The 22896-nt window shown below is 40.8% G+C and overlaps 1 protein-coding gene and 1 pseudogene across 11 annotated transcripts in view; both read right to left on the bottom strand.

The window, feature by feature from the left end:
- Window positions 1–22896, bottom strand: part of DLG2 (discs large MAGUK scaffold protein 2) — a 1867373-nt gene that overhangs the window by 333400 nt on the left and 1511077 nt on the right. The window lies entirely within an intron of this gene.
- Window positions 78–22863, bottom strand: LOC131408152 (L-lactate dehydrogenase A-like 6B; annotated as a pseudogene).

Genomic DNA, 22896 nt, shown 5'->3' with positions numbered 1-22896 from the left:
GAGCTGGAGGGCTAAAATAAACAGGAGAGTCACCCTACCTACTTTCCTGTTTCCAACTTTTAGGGTTTCAAGTTTATTCAAAAGTTTAACATATACAGTCTCATAACTACTACCTTTTCTTCAATAACTTCAGAATGGTAGCTACAAGCAACTTTAAAGCAGGAGCTCGTTCTGATTTTCCCAAAGTGTTTCTGTCTCTTTTCCAAACAGGCCTCCTCTTCAGAGTTCAGCTTTACCTTTATAAGGTCTGTAATACCATTCTCTCCCAGGATACAAGGAACACTGAGGAATATTTCTTCATTTAGTCCACGGAGGCCCTCAGTTATGGTGGAGACTGGATGCACTCTTCTAAGATTCTTCAAAATAATGGTATCAGAGTGGATACCAAGTTTTTGCCCAATCAAAAAACAGAAACAGGCAGTGTCCAGATCACAGCCACTTCCAATAACACGGTTTTTGGGAAATGCACTCAATTTCTAGGCTACATAAGTTAAGATATGCACTGGATTGGAAACAATAATCAGTTTGCATAGGGGACTACATTGATTAATACCGGAAATCACTAATGGAAAGATGGCCATTTCACTGGAGTAAATTAAGCCGTTTCTCCTTTTTCCTAAGGGCACCTGTTGTGACAATCACTAAATTGGAGTTTGAAGTGACAAAGTAATCTTTGCTGGAAACAATATCGGGCATTTTCGTGAAAGGATTGCCTTGTTTGAGATCCATTGTCTAATCCTTCAGTTTGCCTCCATCAACATCCACAAAGGCAAGTTCATCACTCAAGCTTCTAATAAAATGGTGATAGCACAGCCCATGCCGACCAATTCAGTTTCTATAATGGAGATCTTGAGATGAATGGCATCCTTGGAAGTGAAATTCGTCATAAGTTCACACCTGACGGTCGCCACCGTGGAGATAGGGGTGAAGGGCCAGCTGAGCCCAAGCGGGATGCTCCCCGCCTGGGGACACAGAGCCTTCCCCGGGTGGGCGAAAGAAATCCCCTCCCACAATGCCCACCCTACGGCTGCCCCACAGGACTCCCGCGGCCCAGCTCACAGCAGCTCACTCAAGAGGTAGAGGAAGAGACTGGAGGCCACTGCAGGCCACCTTGACGAGGTGCGCAGGGAGGAAGCCACTGACCGTTTTAACTCCTCCTCACTACTGCGGCTGCGCAAGGCCGCGCCCACCTCACACGGGCCTCCCCCAGGCCTCCAGAAAGGATTTCTGCCGTCTGCTCAGATTGGGGCAGTCAGAGGGCTTCTTCTCTAGCAAGTGAATCCTAAAGTGACCGTTTTACAAACACGTATTGGCTTCGATATTTGACATGTATAATAGGCCAACCCAGATCCCTGGAATTATTAGTTTTCCATTTTTAGTATGTATGCCAAGTAGATCTATTCTTTCTGACTCCACAGCCAACACGCTTAAGCATCACTGTATCTAACTCCATCTTCTTCCATATCATCCTCTTCAGGACATCCCAATTTCCCGTCCACCCTCTAATACATTATGTACATTAATCCTGGTCTGTTGCTTCTGAACAAAAGCATGTAAAAATGAAGCAACTAGAATGGAACATATCACTTCAGGAAGAGTCTAACCAGTGTGGAGTCCAGAAGCATATCTTCTTTCTAGGCACCATCACTACATTTCTGTAAAAAGATTCTCGGTAGATATTTTGGTAGCATCATCAGATGGCTACCTTGTGGTCACCTAAAACCACAAGATCTTCTTCTGAGGAGCTGTTGCGATATGTCTCCATTCTAAACTGGTGCAGTTAATCTTGGGAACTGTATTCTCACAGACTGTCCACCTTACCAAGGAGTTTTGTATGTCTGTTAAATGTAAGCAGTCAATAAGTATTACAGAGTTCGTGTCAGTAGTTTGCTTTCTTATGCCTACTTGCTAGCTTAATGCCTCTGAACCTCAGTTTTTCGTTGGAAAATGGGAAAAGAATATATTCTCTGCTAGTATTGTGGGAGGTTCAAATGAAATAACGTACAAAATGTAAGGTGATGTTATTATAACAGATAAGCAACGTTTTAATGCCACACTAGAAAGGTAATTATAACTGCTAAACGCGTAATCATAGAAACTACAGCCTACAGGTCCTATAACTATCCCAAATATAAGATCGTCTATCCAGATTTTAATCAGAAAAAAAATTTTACAATTCTTTTTTTCCCCTCAAAAGATCTTCAAAGTTTGCTTTCATTGCCCTCTAGAGGTTGTTATACAGAAGACATAGTAACTACATTTTTTACATTTTTATTTTTCAGATGTTAGGCAAAGTCTTACAAACATTCTTTAAATGTTGTTAGGTTATACACATGCCTGTCAGTTGGTAAACTTTCAAGAGTCAACCTCCAGGAACAGTACCTAACATCTTGCCCGGCACGACACAGATGTACAGCGTACACCTAGTAAAACAACACAAGTTGTTTTCACTCAGAAATCTACTGACTTAAAATAATAATCTAACTTTATTTATTCACTCATTAAATATTTATAGGATACCTACTATGTGTCAGGCAAACAAGACAGACATTGTTCCGGCTTACAATCTAGTGAGGAAAATGGAGTATTAAATTTGTCATTACAAATTAGCATGGTAAATGTTGTGATAAAGTACTGTGTATAGGAGTGCATTGAGAGGGGTACCTAACCTTGAGGCATTTCTGAGTGTGTTGGGAGGGTGGGTGGGACTTGTAAAAGAAGACATTTAGAGAGTCTAACAAGTAACCTGAGATCTAAGGGGTGAATAGAAGAGTGATGTAGGAGAAAGAAGTCAGGTGAGGACTGTGTTTGAAGGAGAGAATACAATGTTAAATATGGTTAGATAATCGAGAAAGGAGGGAGCTTTAGAGATGAGGTTGACAAGTTAAAAGCTATATTGAGGAATTTAGACTTTATCCTAAATTGAATGATTTAGATCTAAATTAAATGATAACCAACAGACTCTGACAAACTATGAATGCATGCTTACAATATTATTTATGTTTTTAAAACTTATTGAAAGGGAAATCTTTAATTATTAGTCAAAAATTAATTGTTCAGAAAAACCTTCAGTGCCTCCTTTTTATCATCAGAAGTTCTCTCAGACACATGCATTCCTAGCATGTGGGAGCTGAAAGGGACTTGAGAAGTCATGAGACTCCATCCTTTCACCTTACAGAGAAGTGAGCGGGTCAGGAATGTGCTCAGGTTGCATTGAGCAGCTGCACCTGGGAACTGTTTGCTTTTCCTACCATAGCCTGGTGCTCAAATTCCTCAGCCTGGGATTCAGGGGCCTGATGAGTCTCCTATATCTCATGTCTTGTTGGCTTGGACTGTTCAGAATTCTTGAGCAATCCCAGCTTTTCACCTCTGCACTGGACTTCATGCTCTTCCTTTGTGGTCTGATGAAAAGATGCTTTATCTTAGACTTGTGGGGAGGATCTGGGAGGGTCTTCCCATTTCTAAGAAGAGCATGAATCCTCCTCAGATCACAGGGTCAGGTTTTGCCTCTTCTAAGGAACTCCCTTGCCTCTCTGTACTTTTCTTATTGCATAACTCTGTGTGGACAGACTCATTTCTTCTGCTGGACTACAAGCATCTTGAGGACATGATATACGGCTTAATCATCACTACATCCTGTACAGTAAGGTAACGTGGACGCTGAAAGCCCCATCAAGTTTGTTGTAGACAGGGATGGGCGGACAAATGAACGGAGTGGGATATCTTATTTCCTAACAGAAGGTTTAAGTAGATGTTTGTAAAGGAATGAAAGATAAATTACTTTAAGAGCTTGAATCAGAAATTTTCTCAGGGAAGAAACTGAGTTTAGAAAATACAACGATGAGGCACCTGAGGTGAAAGGAGAGTTTCTTACAAGCAAGCAAAAATGATAGTTGTACTCTTTTTCATAAAAAAATGACCATGAATTTGAAAGTAGTAAGAGATTAGAGAAGAGAGGTCAGGAAAGAAGGAAAGAGAGAAATCTGGGCAGCATGGGAGAGTGCCCAAAGGACTTTAAAACCAGAGAGATACCTGATGCTCAATTTAAAATTTTTTACTTGTTTGATGTAAACCACTGCCATCTTTTTGAGTCTTAAGTACTATCTACTACACACAAAGGAGATGCTAATGAATACTCAATTACATTTAGGTTAGAGGTAGGTTAGATACAGAAAAAGTGTGTTTTTCTGTGATGTTTGCAATTCCAGGGCAACTGACTCATGTCTATATAGGCTGAACATAGAGGCAGATCAAAGAAATGAATGAAAAATGTAGGCTCCTTAATTCTATCATAAATGTGTCAGTAGAATGATAAAAGTACATGAAAACATAACCATAGTTTAGTGCAGTTTATGTTGCACACAAAGCATGGGAGAGATAGGCAATAAATGGTTTTGTAGTTTGGATCACAGCATCATTTCCAAACTACAAATGGTCCATGGGGAAAGTTTCCCTCCTGGGTAGATTTTGAACATAGAGAAATAATAAGCAATTAAATTATATGGAAGATTAACTATTGGCCCCTCACTGACTTCTCTCTTTCTTTCCTTCAAGGAGGAGAATCATCAGTCAGTCCATGTTCAGCAAGGAGCAACATTTCTCATTTTAAGCTTTCTCAAGCAATCTTGGCTCTTAGGGCTTATGGCTGATTATTACTGCTTTGTTCAAAATTTGTAAAAATGGGACGCCCACAATATTTAAAAAAAAACAAACAATGAAGCCACAAAGTCTACTTTCAGATTTGAATTCACTTTTCATTCCTTAAATTATGTTTTAAATGTCTAGCATTATAACAACCAGTTTTAATACTGTGATCAAATACAATTAACAGTACACAAACTCAGCAGGCCAGACACCGTGGGTATACAATTCTATGCAAAAATCTTTTACTGCCATCTTGTGGATTCTCAGAAAATAACCTCAGTTGCAATGTGCTATTTATTGTATCGTGGAGCACTAGGTTCATATGACACAGTACACAAAAATAACTAGAATAATATATATGAAAAGAGCAACTAAATATCCAGGTTTCCATTTAATTTTATCACTTTGGATGCACTATTTAACATCTCTGTGGCTTGGTTTCTTGATGAAAAGTGTGAATTATAATAATGGTGTGTCCTGCCTATCTCAAGGTTGCTTTGAGAATTAAAACATAAAATCACTCTGTAAATCAGAAAGTACTATTCAGAAACAATGGATTATTATCCTTGTTATAATGCAACACTACTAGATTGACGATACTTGAGCATTTTGTAAGTAACAATGTAAATATGGTTCCCACTGAAGAGTCAGACCTTGGTACCTGCCTTCAGAGGGATTTGTCTTGTCTTTTGGGGCCCTCAGGACAAGAGAGTGGATTTTTCCAATGGAAAAAATCCCTGGAGATCATTTCTCCTGGAGCAGAAAATAACTTGGGCCTGGGGACTGAGGAAGGGAATATTTTCTTTTTTATTGTATTACTGATATGCAAATGGGTCCTGACATTCCAAAAGTACAGCAGATATACAGCATAGAAAGAGCTTCTTCCAGTACAAAATGCTCCCTTTGGGATACCTACCCACTGATCCACACTTCAGTCATTCTCTTGTAAGCTTTTTGGCTTGGTTTTCTCTCTTTCAATCAACATTTAAACTGGAAAACCGAGGCGATATGTTGGATCATAGATGGCACAGACATCATTAAAAAAGTTATCCGAGCATTTCAGGGAAAAATTTGAAACAAAACCTTTAAAGGCTTTCTCTTTCCCTTAGGAAAGGCTTCTTCAGGTTCTTTCGTTTGCTAATTTATTCACCACTTACTAATCCCTCTGTGTGCCTAGTACTGGGATAGGCCCTGAGAGGCAGTTAAGATCAAGACACACCTCTTTCCTCAAGGAACTCACTCTGTTTAGACAAGTATTCACCATAACGAACCAAGACCAAAAGGAGAGCATGAGATGTTACTGAAGAACTGTGGAGACACAAGGGTTGGGACCCGAGGGGAGAGGCCATCTCTCCATGTGTCTGAGTCTCACTTAAGGGCCCTTTGTAGGCCCTTTAATTCAGCTTTCTCCATGTTCAATAAATTTCCCCCTCCTCTCAACTCTTGAAGCTCTTAACTAGTTCACCTGGTGATCATCCCAGGTGCCTTGCCATGTTTTCAACAAACCAGTCTCTATTTTCACTTCTCTACCTGTAATTTGATTTTAATGATTAAAATGTCATTTATAAATGATAATCAGGCTATGGCTTCAAGCATAGTCCTCATTCTTTCCTTCCTGATATGTTTTTTAAAATAATTTATTTAAAAATGTGTTAAGCATCTACTATATGTTAGGAATTTTGGTTTTAGCAATTCTCAGCGTTCAGTTTTAAGACATAATCTCAGAGCATGAACATTCACACAAACACCTCCAAATTTCCATGGAGACAATGTAAGATAGATACGATTTTCTGCAGGTGAACAATTTTATCACCTGGAGCTGTTGTAGCATCTGTCTGGTCTTATTCTCTTCTCCTGCCCCAGAGTCTCTTCATTTCCCTTGTATACTATCCAAGTTCCTTATGCTCCTTAATGTGGTCTTATTTAAGGATTTGTCTTCATCCTCCCTGCTTGATCTCCCATTAGAGTGGAGGCCCTAGAGGGCAAAGATTATGCTATTTAACTCTATATTTCTAAAGCTTGGCATGTCATGATCTTCATATGGATCTCAGAGGGATCCTACTCCCGTTCTGCATGTGCTTCTCTTCTCCTTTCCATCTCCCTGCATGAGTCAGGTGGGTCCCCCTGCCCTACACACCAGCTGGCAAGTTCATACCTCATGACCCATGATTTCTGCTGCTTCAAGTCCTGCAGTTGCTCAGAAATTGGGCAGAAGTTAGGAAGCAGAGCAACGGCCACACCTCCCTTGGGAATTTGGGGTGGTAGAAAGAGAGAGGTCTCTCATGCACGGGCAGAGTGCTGCTGACGGGGTGCTCAGAGACTCTCCTTTCATGTGTCAGTCATTGAAAATGGTCATTGTACTTGGTGAAGTGAACGGTGGTGGTGGTGGTGATGCTAGGAGTGGTGATGATGATGATGAAGAAGAAAAGGTGATGCTTGATATCAAGGAATTTATTATTGATTTTAAACAACAAAACAGCAGAATGAGAAGACTAAAAAAACAATGTGGTTGTTCCTTTCTATCTCATCTGCCATGTATTGTAACCATGTTCACATCCTATCTCTCCACTAAGTTATCACCCCATGAAGATGAGATCAATGTCTGACTCACCTTTCTCTTCCCTATAGCACCTAGCATAGTACTTGACAGTCATGCTTTCACTATCGAGCACCTACGAAGTGCCAGGCCCTGTTCATGCTCTGGGAATACAGCAATAACAAAATGGATCAATTAGAGATATTTAATAAATCAAAGAATTAAAAAATAAGAATTGCAGTCATGTATATGAAGTGTTTTCCACTTCTTCCCCTTAATATACATATATTTAGGTGAATTGATAAATAAACCACCAATTTTCCCCTCTTTGCTTGATCATTTCCCTCAACATATAAACACTGTTATAAAAACAAACAAACTCTACCTCTCATGACCATCCTATTCTATTCTCCTTTTTAGCAAAACTCAAAGGAGATATCTGTTCTCACTGTCAGTAACTCCTCTCCTCTCATTCTCTCAGAAATCTACTCCATATATATCCTCACCTCATTACACTACAGAAACTGCTTTTTCATTTGCATCAATCAGTTCCATGTTGTTAATTCACAGTTAATTTTCAGTTCCCCTCTACGTGACTTACCAACATTTGAAGCAGTTGATCCCATTCTCTGGAAATGCTTTCTCTTCTTAGCTCCCGGGGTCCTACTTGATTTCCTCCTACTTTACTGGTTGTTCCTCTTGGTGCCCTTTGCTGGTTCCTCCTCTTCTCCCTGAGAGCACCCAGTGCCCTCCAGTGTTCAGTATGTCTCCACTATAGACATACCAGCTCCACCTGTAGGACCTCTATCTCAACTAACAGTGTCTCTGCTTGTCTGATTTTCACATAGAAAACCTTGGAGTCATCCTTCATGTCTTCCTTTCTCTTTTACTCCACAGCCAATCTCTTAGGGAATCTGTTAACTCTCCCTACGAAACATATCCAGAATCACTCCTCACTTCCTCCACTTCTCCGACAGCTGTCCAATCCTCCATTTTCTCTCATGCAGATTATTCAGGTAGACTCCTAGCTTGTCTCCAGCTTCCATCTTTGTCCCTTGGTAGTCTGTTGTCAACACAGTGGCCAGAGTGATCCTCTTAAAATGTAAGTGAAATTACATCATATCACTCCTCTGCTTATAATCCTCCCATGGCTCTTCCTTTCTCTCAGATGAAAGCAAAGGTCTTACAGAGGGCTACGAGGCTGTGCTCTCTATGACCCACCCATTGCTTCTCTGACCTCACCTCCTACTCTTTTCCCCTCCTCTCACTCCAGTCCTGCCAGAGCAGCCTCCTCAAATACACCAGCCATGCACCTTACACAGAGCTTTACACTGGCTCTTCCCTGTCTGGAACTACCACGGTTATCTGCATGGCCCACTTCCCTTCCTTCAAGTCTTTGCTACATTGTCACCTTCTCAGTGAGGTCTACTCTGATCTTATTTAAACTTTCAACTTCTCTCCCTGCACTACAAATTCCCCTTACAATACTCTATTGGTTTTCCACAGCACTATCACTTTCTAAGAAATTATATAATTTACTTATCCATTACTTTAAAAAATTTATTGTTTTTCCCACTAGAATGTAAGCACCATGAGGCAATGATAATGTCTGTTTCCTTTTTTTTTTCTTTTTTACCCTTTATATTTCTGGTACTCACAATAGGGCTTGGCACATAATGGCTGCTGAATAAACTGCTATTGCATGCATGAAGGAAGGAATGATTAGTTTTCATTAGGTACTAAGCCGAGGGCTTAAACACATTATTTTATTTAATGTGCACAATAAGGCTGACTGGTAAGTGTTATTATCCCCATTTTACAGATAAGGAGATTGGTGTCCTAAGAGATTAACTTGATCAATCTCACAAAGCTGGGGAGTAGTGGATTTGAGATTTGATTTCAAGCCTGTCTGATTCCAACATCACCCTCTTTCTGCCCCATCATGTTGCCTTTCCATGCCCCAGCAAAGGGCTCTGTACATCAGTAAATATGTGCCCAGTTCTCATTTTTATTTAATTAAGGGTACACCTTTCTCCTATCTACAGCTTGTCACTTTTACACCATGGTTATCTGTTTATGTATTATGTATAGCTGCTCACGCCCCAAAACAATGAGGAAAGTGGCTTTTCATGTTCTTCCATGCCCAACCTCTCTCCAAACACACACTAGAAGAGCTCACGCCCAGCCTCTGCGCTTTTGCCTACACTGTTCCTCCCGGCCAGAATGCTTGCTTTCCTTAATTCATGGCAGCAAAAGTTCTCGAGCAGCGTGGTGTTTTAGGCACTGGGCCATTGTCCCTGCCCTGAAGAAGCTCCGGGGCTTTGTTGGAAGAAGCAAGCATGAGAAAAGGTAATTTACTTTCTCTGTGCTAGGGACTTCATTAGAGGAAGAACCAAGGTACAGTGGGGCACCAATGAATTTAGGACCTTTGCCTCTTTGCGGTAGAGGAAGATGACAGAGGGAAAGCTTTGAGGAGAGGTGGCTGTCCTGTCCTTTCCTGAACTTCCTCCCTTCTGCCTAACTGCAGACCCATCTGCCACAGTCCTCTGTGAGAGTCCTGTTTACAGAACTGATTCCGTACTTCTTTCAGAGTGGAGCACATGAATCATTCCATAACCACTCTTTAAAGCTGTGAAGTAAGGATGCGTACGTGTGTGTGTACACATGCATGTGTGAGTGTGTTCTTACAATGCTAGACCCATAGAAGGCCATTCATAAGTGCATTTTAATTGGTGGAAAGGTAAATAGAGTTCTCTCCCCTCTGCCTTTAGAGCTTTTTGACATGGAAAATTATGACGAGGAAAATCTAATTAGGTAGGTAGGGCGAGTAAGGGTAGGGAGAATGTGGTGTGAGTATAGCAGTGGAAATCCTCAGCATAATCAAAGCCAGGGTTGCTTGTAATTGGAAATGGACTGTTGTTCTCTTCCAATGACCAATTCCTATTCAGCTTCAAAATATAACCACTACTAATTTTCCTGGGAATCTTTCCTGGGTTCTGCATTACTTAAGCCCTAAGAGACTAATTCGGGAAGCCCCTTGTGGTTAATCCTAGACGAAATGACTGACTTTAGTATGAGAAGGGAGAAGGGATAAGAGATATTTATTGTACATTTCCTACATGGTAGATACTTCATGTAGTCTGATTTCTGTTATCTTATAGGGTAAAATTCTGAGACTCAGAAAGTTTAAATAACTTGATCAAGACCACACAGTTTGTAAAAGATGAAGCTAGGACTGGACCCTAGTTCTGCCTGACTTCAAAGTCAGTATTTTTTTCACCTTCCACTCCAACCTCACAAATTCTATCCACTCTGATCATGCTATTCCCCTGTGTGAGATTGTGATTTATAATAAGAAAAATATATTTGGTTTTCTACCCTGTTTATGGCACAGAGCTCTTAAAACCCTTGGAATTTCCTAAGTGATGAGAGTGACAAAAGTGTCTTTTGTTATGCTAATATTGTAACTTTTGGACCAAACCTAAGGATAGGGGCTGGTTGCCAGGAGAACCAACCACGTGATCAGAGAGTTGGAACTTTCAGTCCCATTCCCCAGACTTCCTGGGAGAGGAGAAGCGCTGGAGATTGAGTTCAATCACCTATGGCCAATGATTTAATACAATCATGCTTATTTAATAAAGCCTCCATAAAAACCCAAAAGGACAGGGTCCAGAGAGCTTCCGGGTTGGTGAACACAACGAGGTGCTAGTGATATCGGCTCAACACACGGTTGACATAATGGAAGCTATATTGTAACTTTGAATGACCTCTGACTAACTAACCCAGCTGGATATGCACCCTCTAGGAGATCTACCTGCTCTGTAGATTTTATGACATGCTTGTGCATGTACCTCCCAGCTGTGATAAGATGATAACTTTGTTCTTTTGAGTTCCTTGGGAATGCCATGACCCCAGACAGAGAGTCTATCTGGTGTGGCCACTACCAGAGGGTCAACATTCCTAACTCTGTCCTCTGTAACCCACTGGCCTACATAACTGCTTCAAGATTCTGTGCCCCGCTTAAGATGGTTCTTTACAGTTCTAGCCCACCATCCTCTGATTTGCTAGCTTATCGCATGATAAAATGCCCTTTCTCTGCCACCATCTTGCCTCTTGATGATTGGTTTTTGTCTTGCGGCGAGCAGATCGTGCCCCTTTGCGCGGTAATACTAGGAGAGAAGTGCACCTAGAGAGGGAATGGAAGCTCCACACCCTTTCCCCATACCTTGCCCAGTGTATCTCTTCCATCTGGCTGTTCCTGAGTTACATCCTTTTATAATAAACCAAGGATCTAGTAAGTAAAATGTTTGTCTGAGTTCTGTGAACCCAAGGAAGTGGTTACTCCAATCTATAGCCAGGTGATCAGAAGCACAGGTGATAACCTGGACTTGTGACTGCCATCTGAAATGGTCAGTGTGGGCAGGGGAGGTTGGGCAGTCTTGTAGGACTGAGCCCTGTGGGTAGTTAGTGTCAGAACTGAGACACCCAGCTGGTGTCAGAGAACTGCTTGTTGGTGTGGGGAAGCCCCCTCACACACTCACACATTGGAACTGGTGACCACAGCCTTTATCCTGCTTAAAACCTTTCTACAAGTTCCTTCTGCCCTTTCTTCCCCATTCCCTTTTAAGGCCTTAGAAGGTGTATGAGGTGCCTCCTTTCCAGCCAATCTCACCTCTTGCCAAATTCTCTCTCCTTCTCTATCCTAACCACCTCACACATGGTGTGCTCTCCCTGGGTTCTGGGCCACCAGACATGCTGATCTCCTACTTCACTTTCCCCGTGGCCTGGCTATACTTTATACAAGTATACTTCAAGCCTGAGGTAAGACATCACTTCTTCAGGAACATCTTTCTGGGCCCCTGGTCTGGGTCAGGTCCCCCAGTATCTGTGCTCCCCAGCACCTGTAGCTCCCCTTTGGTAGCACACTCAGGACTCAAATTCGCAAACTCCATGAGGGTAAGGATGGTGCCTATTGTATTTGCCACTATATCTCTAACCCCTAGCACAGTGTCTCTTATTTAGGATAGGACAATATATTTTCTATGTATTTTTCTACATATATTTTCCTTACTTATTTTCTCTTTAATTTCCTATTTTTGTTTCTTTCTTTCTTTTTTTTTTTTTTTGTGAGGAAGATCAGCCCTGAGCTAACATCCATGCTAATCCTCCTCTATTTGCTGAGGATGACCGGCTCTGAGCTAACATCTATTGCCAATCCTCCTCCCTTTTTTTCCCCAAAGCCCCAGTAGATAGTTGTACGTCATAGTTGCACATCCTTCTAGTCACTGTATGTGGGACGCGGCCTCAGCATGGCCAGAAAAGCGGTGTGTCGGTGCACCTCCGGGATCCGAACCTGGGCCGCCAGTAGCGGAGTGCGCGCACTTAACCGCTAAGCCACGGGGCCGGCCCTGTTTCTTTCTTAACAAAAGTAAAAATAATAGAACTGGAGACCATGCCCCATTTGATTTGCTCCTCAACTCTCTTAAAGATCAAAATGTGGATTCGCCTCAAAAATACTGATGACTCATTTATTCATTTGTTAGGAAGTGTCTGTAGCTATTTAATAGAGCTACACAGACTTTTCAAGACAAGGTACACTGGTTTGTAAATCCCTTTACCTCAGAAAGACATCTTTAATTATTTTGGGACCCAAAGTGCTGGAAACAGAAAATCGTCATCATTAGAAATGAAGTCTTCATGGGCCACAGACATCGGCAAAGTTGACAACTTGCCCTTGCCTGAATCTCCCGTCGACACGTTTGAGTGAGCAGTTAGGGAAGGCACTGCCAGCCGGCCAAATGCAGGCCTAAGCCCCTCCCAGTGGAGGCTGCTCCCCAGAAATAATTTCTATTGCTTAAAAAGCAATTATAATTCTCAAGATTTTAGATTCAAAAAATTCCTCAAATAGCGCTCAGTGAGCCAAATGATCTTTAATGGACGTTTATCATTTAGCTGCTCAGTGTCCAGATGTCCTTATTTTGCAGCAATCCAAGACAGGAAGAAGGCACAGCCTTATGCCCCATTAGAGAACTGGCGGGGCAGATACTCCCTTTTCCCACTAGGTTGCTGGAGCATGGACAAGCCAAACGGACGTTCCTGCTGGGAATTTAGAATCCCCACACTAAGGTATAAGGTGTGCGGAGAGAGAAATTTCTTCACAGCGCCTCCAGCAGTATGGCCGGCCCTAAGTGGCCGGCAAAGATGGCCTCAGGAGCAGCACGCTTAACAGACTGTCCTTCAGCAGGATACCCCCCTGGCTTCTGAGCCTGGTTTCCCAGCCTCCCTGAAGGTCCAGTGAGCTATCTGTTATTTTTCTAATAAATTCCTTTTGCATTTAAGTCACCCAGAGCTGATGTCTGTTGTCTGGAGTCCAGCACTCTGGCAGGTAAATTCACTGTCCAGCCCCTATCAGGCACATTCCTAGAGTAGTTAGCATTACAGGTAAGGAGGCTGGTTGTCAGAGGAGGCCTATGCCTGGAGTCTAACTGGCTCTGAGTTAGAAAATCAGTGGACTCTTTAGTTTCTACTGCATACAATGGCAAAATGGTCATTTTCCTAGCTGCCCTGAAGGGATGCTATGTGGATCGAATGAGATGATGTCCACGGTAAGGGATTTTGTACACAAAAATGGTGATGCAAATGTAAAAGTTACTAGAGATTAGCTAACAAAATAAGTTAGTCTGAGGCAAAAACAAATTGGAACTAAAAGTCAGCCCACTCTCAGTTGAGGATCACCCCTTTCTTACAACTTGAAATCTCTGCAATCTTTATCAGAGGTCAGACGTCATATCTCATTTTCAATGTTTAAGTGGAGAAGGCTCAGGATCAAGTGTTAGTTCACCTTTTGAGGCTTGTATAGGAACTCCTAATTACCTAAACGTCTTTTTGGAAGAAGTGTATATATTATAAACATATTTTAAACAAACATCATGTATTTAGCATTTAGTATGTAGTGGAATATTTATTTAACATTTTCCTGATCTATGGGAATTCCTATTAGTCAATTAGGAAAGGATTTGTCTGATTTGGAAGATCTATTTCATTGGCCAGAAAGCTAAAAGCTTTAAGATATTCTGAATCTTCAGGACAGAAGGGGCCCTTTGGGCCAAAGGTCTAGATGAATACATCTGACAGGGGCCCTAGGACTCCCAGTTGCCTTCAGAGAAGGGGGCAAGGATGAGTCATTCATTCATTCATTCATTCATTCAACATTTGCTTAAATGAGTGAAGGGAGTCAAAAGATACAAACTTCCAGTTATAAAATAAATAAGTCACTGGAGTGTAATGTACATCATGGTGACTATAGTTAATAATACTGTATTGCATATTTGAAAGTTGCTAAGAGAATAGATCTTTAAAGTTCTCACACACAAAAAAAAATTCTGTACCTATGTATGGTGATGGATGTTAACTAAACTTATTGTGGTGATCATTTCACAATGTATACAAATATTAAACCATTATGTTGTACACTTGAAACTAATATAATGTTGTATGTCAATTATACCTCAATAAAAAAAGACCTAAAAAAAATTTGCCTAGTAGCTGAGTCCTCTGTTAATCAATGGGATGCAGAGATGAATAAGACACAGTCCTTGCCCTCAACAGAAGCTTCAGAGGATCTAGATGGTGCTTCTAAGTCACCTCAATCTTAGAGTTTATGTGTACAACGTGTCTCCTTGTAAATTTTGTATTATTTCAGGCATTTATGTTTTTCTCACTAACTGAACTTAGAGTGCAGACAGCCTCAGATATAAGCAAACTGCCAAATTTGATTTTCTTTCTAAAGGTTGGCATTGTAGAAAAACATAGCTTTAAAATTAGAAATAATAGTGGTTCAAATACCACTGTCATTGCTGATTATCTGTGTGATCTTGGGCAAGTTACTGAATTTCTCTGAGCCTTCAACTCGACAAGGTTGTTGTCAGGATTCAATGAAATCATGGTGCAGTATCCAGAACAATACTTAGAACTAAGCAGATACTCAAAAAATATCAGGCATTTTATCCCTAATTCTCCACTGTTCCTGCTTCCTTGAGCCCTCTTTGTTGGGAAGCTTCTCCTCCAGAAGCCTTTCCACATTCCCAGGCTGGGCTAACAATAGCCTCTCCTTTGTGCCCACGTGGTCCCCAGAACTTTCCTCTAGCACTTTCCATGTTATATTGGAAATTACCTATTTATGTGTTTGTCTCCCCTCATGAGGCTCTAGGTTCGCTAAGGACACAACTATTTTTTCATGTTGTGTCCTCAGTGCCTAGTCGTTTTTGGCACTTAGTGGATGCTTAGTAAATATTTGCAGATTGGTTTTATGTGAATAGGTTAATAAGTTGTATGTAAAGAATATCACTTATATAATGCTCCATGTGTCCCCTCCTGAAGTTGCACTTCTGTTTGAGGAGGATCTTTCCAGATTGAGAAGGATAGTTCTTCAGTCTTAGGTATTTGGGTTGTACTCTCCCCACCTCCTGAGCTCTGAAAATAAGATTTTAATGTGAAAATGTTACTTCTCCCAAATAAAATACCTGCAGGAGTTTTTCTAGATATTAGTTGAAGGCAGTGTTTCTAAAAGTATGTTCCATTAGATAGTAATTCATATTCCAGGAGGAAGAAAGATTTTTCAGTTACATAAGGTTAGAAAATGCTTTGCTAGCATTTCTTTTTTGGCTGCAGGACTTCTTAGAACCTTTATTTGATCACGAACTTTTTTTTCATGGAGCATTTTACAGATCTGGTCTTATACAGAACACATTTGTAGAAATACCACTTTGAGCAAAGCTGGAACTGGTATCACTAAACTGAATTTCAGACTTTTGAAGGCTGCTTAAATCTGAGTCCTTGAGCAGTCATCCTGTGGGTTATCTATTAGAGCTCTGACTTTAAGTGCATGTTTCCCAATGTACTATTTTTGCTGCATCTCTGTAAGTTGTGATATTTAGTGTGTTAGTGACACATTGAGTAAAGAATATAATCGGAAAATAGCAATGTTAATTTTGGTTTCCTACTATGCCTGTAAAGTTTATTGAATTTATTCATTTGACGTGTATTACGCATTCTATGTCAGACAATGGGGATGGTTCCTAAGCAGAGCCTGGGGCAATCCATGAGTTCTCTGGTCCCTTTTAGGTAATAGAAGGCCCTTGTTCACTCTAAATTCCTTTGCAGAGGAAATTCAGTACGTGCACAGGCCCATGGTGGGAGTCCCACCTATCAACACGACTGTTCCTTTTGTTACAACAATGAAAGACTTCCACGGGTCCTGAGCCCTTCCACGTGACTCACAATCCCGGCTGCCTGGAAGAAGCCCCCACCCCAATACTGCAGCTATGGCACTATGGCCATTCATGTATGGGCTGGTGCTATACTGTATGTGCCACTGTATGTGCCAAGTTGCCAAATATTTTGTATAGCCCCTCTGACTGGGGGGAAAGAAAAAGCCAGCGTGGCTGGGGTGTAAGTGAGAGGAGGGGAAGTGGGGTATATGAGGCCAGCGAGGCAGGCAGGGGCCAAAACCTACAAAACCTTGTAGGTCTTGTTAGGAATTTTGGACTTTATTTAAGAATAACAGAAAGACATTGAAAGGTTTTAAGGAAAAAGGAGAAATGATGTGATCAGATATGCTTTTTGAAAGGCTTGCTCTTCCCAGAGGCTAGAAGTTTGTATGGGATGGAGATGTTAGTACGTCTTGGCAATCAACAGGAATAAGGGACTGATAGGGCATAGCCAGGCCCTGCTGAATCCCTACCCTCTGGCAGGTGGGCCAGGGGTCAGCCTGGATGGTGCGGCTCTGAAGCCAAGGCTGAGGAAAAGTCTCTCCCCTGGAACCTCTTCACCGGCCACACTGTTTTTATTTGAGGTGGTCCCTGAGCAGAGGAGCTGTGGGCTCTGGGTTGGGCAGGAAAACAAGTCCAGTAAGGTGGGGAGAAGTCTGAGTGGGCTCCACAATTGAGAGGCAAAAGCCAGGGACCGAAGAGTCAGTGAGCCTAGAGAGAGTGAGGTTCAGCAGAGACAGTGATGCCTGGAACAGGCACAGGGATTTGAGGAAGTAGCCTGGTTTCCACATGGTTTCTTGGCCAGAAACTTGAATTTAACTGGTCAGAAGGGCAAGAAGTCTTCATCCTTTCAAAAACATCATCAACTCCACTTGGTTAGATTTCACTTCAATTGTTTAATAGAGTGTGCTGGCTGATGTAAGACCCTGAAACTTCTGAAACCTTCATGAGAAGGAATGGAGGGTAGGGTGGGGACTCACAAAGATTACATGTTGTTTAATGTCTTTCAAGCTAAACATTCAGTACTCCCTGTACTGAATGAAACTCAGTTTCATTTTGCTCAAAGAAACTACTGTTTCTTTGAGCAAAATGATAAGACAGGCCCTTGATTACAAAGCTGTGTGTGAAGGACAGGTCTACCCATTTTCCTGGGGGAAGCTATGAAATCACCCTTGACCGGAATGCAGATGTTGAACCATTCCAGTTTGGAAACAGACACTGCTGTGTTTAAGCTAGTGTTGCTCTCTGAGTCTCGTTGCCTTTCTTTTGGGGGGAAGGTGGAGCAGGAAGAGCTCAACCAGAGCACAGGCTCTCCCGGCGGCGGATGATCGGAGCTGGGACTGAGGCAAGGGAAGGGTGGAAGCTCTGCTGGACTCTGTGTGCCTCCAAGCGTGAGGATGAAAGGAGAGAAGCTACAGGTGCTGCTTAGGTGAGAGGCTTGGTCAGACTTCTAGTTTCAGCTGTTGTGCTCTTGGAAACAGTGTAAGAAAGCAGCACGAAGCCGGGGAGATGGCTCTCGTTCCCGCCTCTGCACAGGCCTCAGAGCCTCTCTGGTATCTCAGGGAGCGCTGGCTTCAGGAACACTGAGAAACAGTCGCTTAAGCAGAAACCCTCAAGCACTGAAAACTGTGAAAGCAAGGCTCCTCCATGGGTCTGGGGGCCAGAGCCAGAGAAGGACACGGCCCATATGGCATGGTCACTGGAAGGGATGGGGTTTATAAGCTCTTAAGAAGATCACTTCAGGGAATCAAAGAAGTAATTTGGGACATCTTTTTTGGGGGGAGGGGGGAACAGAGAGAGAGCTGATTTCAGGCATACCAGTAGAAGGGATTTAGAGTTGTCATCTGAGGTAACAATATAAGGGTGTCTTTATCACCCCAGGATGGTGAATAGTGTATACAGTGCTCAAATTCTATTTGAATAACTTGACAATAAGGATCTGGCAGACAGTCTTTCCCTTCTGCATGACTCTAACCATGAAGATAGCAAGGAAATCTGAGAATTAATGAAACACGCAGGCAAGCTGTGACTCCCTTTTACTCTTTCTAAATCCATGATGTAATTTCAATTTGAAAATTCACAATTATCTAGTGTCCTTTCACCTCAACAGCTGCCACATTTCGCTTCTGGCAACACATATTCCCAACCATGTGTGTTCAAACAGAGTTATATACTTAAAGTCCATCAAGAGTGCGCTTTGGAGTTAGCAAGGTTAGCTGGGGGGATCTTTTTTAGACTCCTGAGGAATGAACAAACTAAAATTGCTTTGTGAGACGGGAAAGAGTCTCTTTACAGGGGTATTGCTTCTTCATGCTCTGCTCTACATTTTTTCATAACAAAGCACCGAAACAATAACAGAAGCGTTTCTATTTTTCCCTCTGCACGAAGAATGCCTGAGGAGGCTATTGCACTAGTTAATGTGATTGCATGCTGAATGCCCTAAATTCTCCTCCATGAATACCTCAGGAAGACGGTTCAATTACTGGATAACACTTTCTATAACAAATCCCCGAGAAATAGAATACATATGGGAGAAATTAGAGAGAAAAGATCACTCACAATACATGTATGGCATATAGCCTCAGGTGATGATTTCTTTATCTTTCAGCGTTGTAACTACTTTAGTTCTGTAGGTCTGGAGGGGTGCGGGAAGCGGAGGATAAATCCTTACAATGAAGCTTCAAAATCCTCCATCTTCAGGTGGCCTTGCAACGTGTTTAAACAATGCATGAACACTAGATGGCGCCCACAATCTTAAAAGACGGTAAAAAGCTGGTTGCCTTTTCTTTATAGGCAAGTAGGACTACTTTGTAGGAAAACTTTGTCAATTACGGGAACTACAAAACTATCTACTCAAGTATTTCCCACTACTGGTGTCCTGTGAGGTGGTCCTTATGTAAGGGTTTGGTGGTCAAATATGTTTGGGAGAAACCGTATGCTTTATCTGCCTGTAGGGGGATTCCCAGTGCACGCTGGTAAACAGATGTTTTTAAGTTCTTCAGTGAAGAAACCGGGTACCAGGGAACCCTTTTTCTCAGTAGCAACCTAATACAATCCAATGTCTTGTGAAACACCCTTTGGGAAATGCTCATCTAGTCTAAGCCCTGTCCCAAAGAAGGAATAGCTCAAACTATCTAAAAGAGGCCTTCCTTATACATGGTTATCTGACATTCTTTTAAAAATATCAGACATGTTCTTAATGCAGAGTTGTTAGTAGCAACAGCAGCATTAATTGAGTACTTGCAATATGATATGCTCTAGTCTAAGTGTTTGGTCTCCTCTCTTTCCTCAGTATGCCATCTATGTCTATATCTATATCTATCTGTCTATGCACTCACACACATATTAGACATATTGATATATCTGTTTTTAGACTGTGAACATTTGGAGGACAGAATATTTATCTCATTCATCTTTGAGATTTCAAGTCCTAGACAGAATCTGGCACATAGTAAGCCCTTAATAAAATAAATTATCTAGGAAGATTCTGTAGTCTGTGTGGGAGAATAATTCTAGAAAATAGGAATGGACATTATGTCCCTGATTAGAAAGGTAATTTTCTATTACACAAGTCTCTTCTCTACGAAGACCAATTGAGAGGGAGACCTACCCTTCAGCTCTCTTTGCTGGGGATTCTATTTCTCTTCTCTGAACTTACTATGTTACTGATAGTATAACTTATTTCCAAATTAATCTTACATGACCTAGTAATATGTACTGAATTTTTATTTAACTCTTGATTGCTATTTAGAGTTTTTATCTTGTGTTTTCCAGGAAGATATAGTTGGTCCTTATATGTCCAGAGCAAGCTGTAGATACATAATATTATTCTCCATAATCCATTGTTAATAATTCTATTCTGTCATTCTTCTTTCCATATTGTAATGTTTGAGCTTCTCAAGCCTGTTTATTCTTTGCTTGCAGTGTTAACTAATAAAATTCCAATACTGAGCCTTGAAATTAGCCACTTTCTAGCCACAGTTTAAATAGATTTTCACAAGCTAAAAAGGAGAAATATTCCATCTTCCTTTTCAATTGCAAAAAGCAGATAATATTTTCAATATCAAACTATCCTTGCAAATGTTTTACATAAAAAAGGATATAATATCTGAACTTTAGAGATTATTGTTATATTCTATGAATTGCAATCTCTAAGAAGACTGTTAATCCAATTGGTTGCCTTACTTGCTATATAGTCCTGGTAATAATATTTAAGTCGATACATCAACTTTTGAAAGCAGAAATACTTGGCAGTTTTCTTTGTTGAGCCATAAGAAGATTACTAGCTCATCCCTTTTTCTACCACATGTATAGAGGTTAAAACAAATAAAAACCTATGGCTTAGTGGATTTCTCATCTAAACAGAGTAAAGAGTCTAATTGTCATCTCTGTGCCTCAGTTTCTTCATCCTTAAAATGAACATAATAAGGCATAGGGTTGTTACAAAATTAAATTAGTCATAATAGTGACTAACTCAAAAGTATCATGTAAGTATTAGCTTTTTAGTTCTGTGTACTCCTAAGTGTGGTGTGCACACAGAGCAGTGTGTACTAAGAAGATTTTCAGTGAGACTGTTGACAGGTTTTGAAGAGAGATTGTGCTGAGAGGAGAAAGAACACTGATTTTGGGTCAGGAGACCTGATTTTGAGTCCAACATCATAGTCAGTAGCTGTGGAGCTTTGGACAAATCATTTAGTCTTTTTGAATCCTCCTTCCCTGATGTCGAAAGTGAGGGTAATAAAAACTTATCCCGACACTTGGAATTTCTTTGATGATTCCCAAAATTAATGCATGTGAAAGTGCTTTGTGTCTGGGAAGGTGCTATGACAATGTGAATGCTGATTGTGATGAAATGACAGAGGGGTCCCCCAGTCTACAGATTTTGAGCCAGGAATATGAAGATATGTAAGTATATTCTAGATAGAATTTTAAGTTAACCTCCCAGGATATAGTGACTTTTTAAAGCATCACCATTTTCATTCGAAAAACATTTTTTGAGAGACTGCTATGTGCCAGGCACTGTGCTAAATGTTGAGGATAAAAAATCATATAAGATAGAAAATTTTCTTTCAAGGAGCTTTAGCCACTTTGTAGAGAAAGATAGACATGTAAATAACTACGAGCAATAAGGTTTAATAGCTCATTAAATCTTATGTTATATCTTATGTATCATTTAAGTATAGAAGAAGTAGGTGGGGGAAGGAGTTGAAGGGGTGACATTCAGCTTTTGGATGGCAGAACAGGTTCTGGCATGGGACCTTACCTTATTTCTCCCATATGCAATCCTGCCAGACATCTGCTAGCTGATGAGTGAGCTGAGGCCTGTATGTGTGGGAGAACCACAGAAACACACAAGGCAATGCCATGCATGCAGACCACTGGACACTTTACTCAGGTCAACTGACTATGTTACATAGGTAAGTCGTGTGTGTATATGTGGGCGGAATAGAGTGATGATTAACAAATATAAAGTTGCTTGGAAAATTCTAGCTATAAATCATAGCTATAAAACAAAGACAAAGTTTTCTAAGTACATAATGAAAACCACAACTAAGTGCTTCATTGAGTTTTGAACCATAACCTCAGCCATAAGAACTGGGCTCCTTATGTAATTCTCCAATAGTATTTGCATGATGACTAAAATTTCAGTATGGGCATGAAGACTTACAATGTCTTTAACTACCTATCATAAAGTTTATACTAGGGAGGTAGCTTGATGTAGTGGAAAGAAGCAGTCAATACATTTTTGAATAAAAGAAAGGACTTGGAGAAGAAAGGAGGAGAAAAAGAAAGATGGAAGGAAGAGACGAAGGGCAGGAAGGAGGGAAGAAATAGAGGAAGAAAGAGAGAGGATAGGTGTGATGGGTATTAAAACTGAGTATTTAAATTCCAGCTCTGACTCTAGTTGGGTAAACTTTGACAAGTTATTAACTTCTCTGAACCTTATTCTCTTCACCTGAACATGGGGCAATACCTTTCAGGATGATTGTGAGAATTAAAAATTACTTTTATAAAATGCTTGGTAAATAATAAGTGCTTAATAATTTGTTGCTGGTAATTCTTATATTTAGGTAAATGGTGATTCTACCACCACTTATCAATGTCACTAAATTGTATATAGCATTATTTTATGCATTTTATTACCTAGTTTATATGCAACAAAGTATATGCATTATAAAGGTAGTTTTTAGAGTACAGACATGGATTTGGAAAAAAAATCTCCATTTTGAAAAATAAGTAATATACCTAAGAATGGCATGTTCCTCAATGTTCTGTTGGATGCAAATATGTCTCAGAAAATCTAAATGTAAACACTAGCATCTTTACCTGTATCTGAGGGAAGTAACAAGTATCAAATGCCTGAACACCATTTAAACTGTAACATGCGCCTGAAGCCATAATGCTCTCATCCATTTTTCCTTTGTAATTAAGGTGCTTTTAGAGCCA

Source organism: Diceros bicornis, chromosome 7 (assembly GCF_020826845.1).
Source record: "Diceros bicornis minor isolate mBicDic1 chromosome 7, mDicBic1.mat.cur, whole genome shotgun sequence".
Classification (NCBI taxonomy): Eukaryota; Metazoa; Chordata; class Mammalia; order Perissodactyla; family Rhinocerotidae; genus Diceros; species Diceros bicornis.
This window is presented reverse-complemented; position numbering and strand designations above follow the sequence as displayed.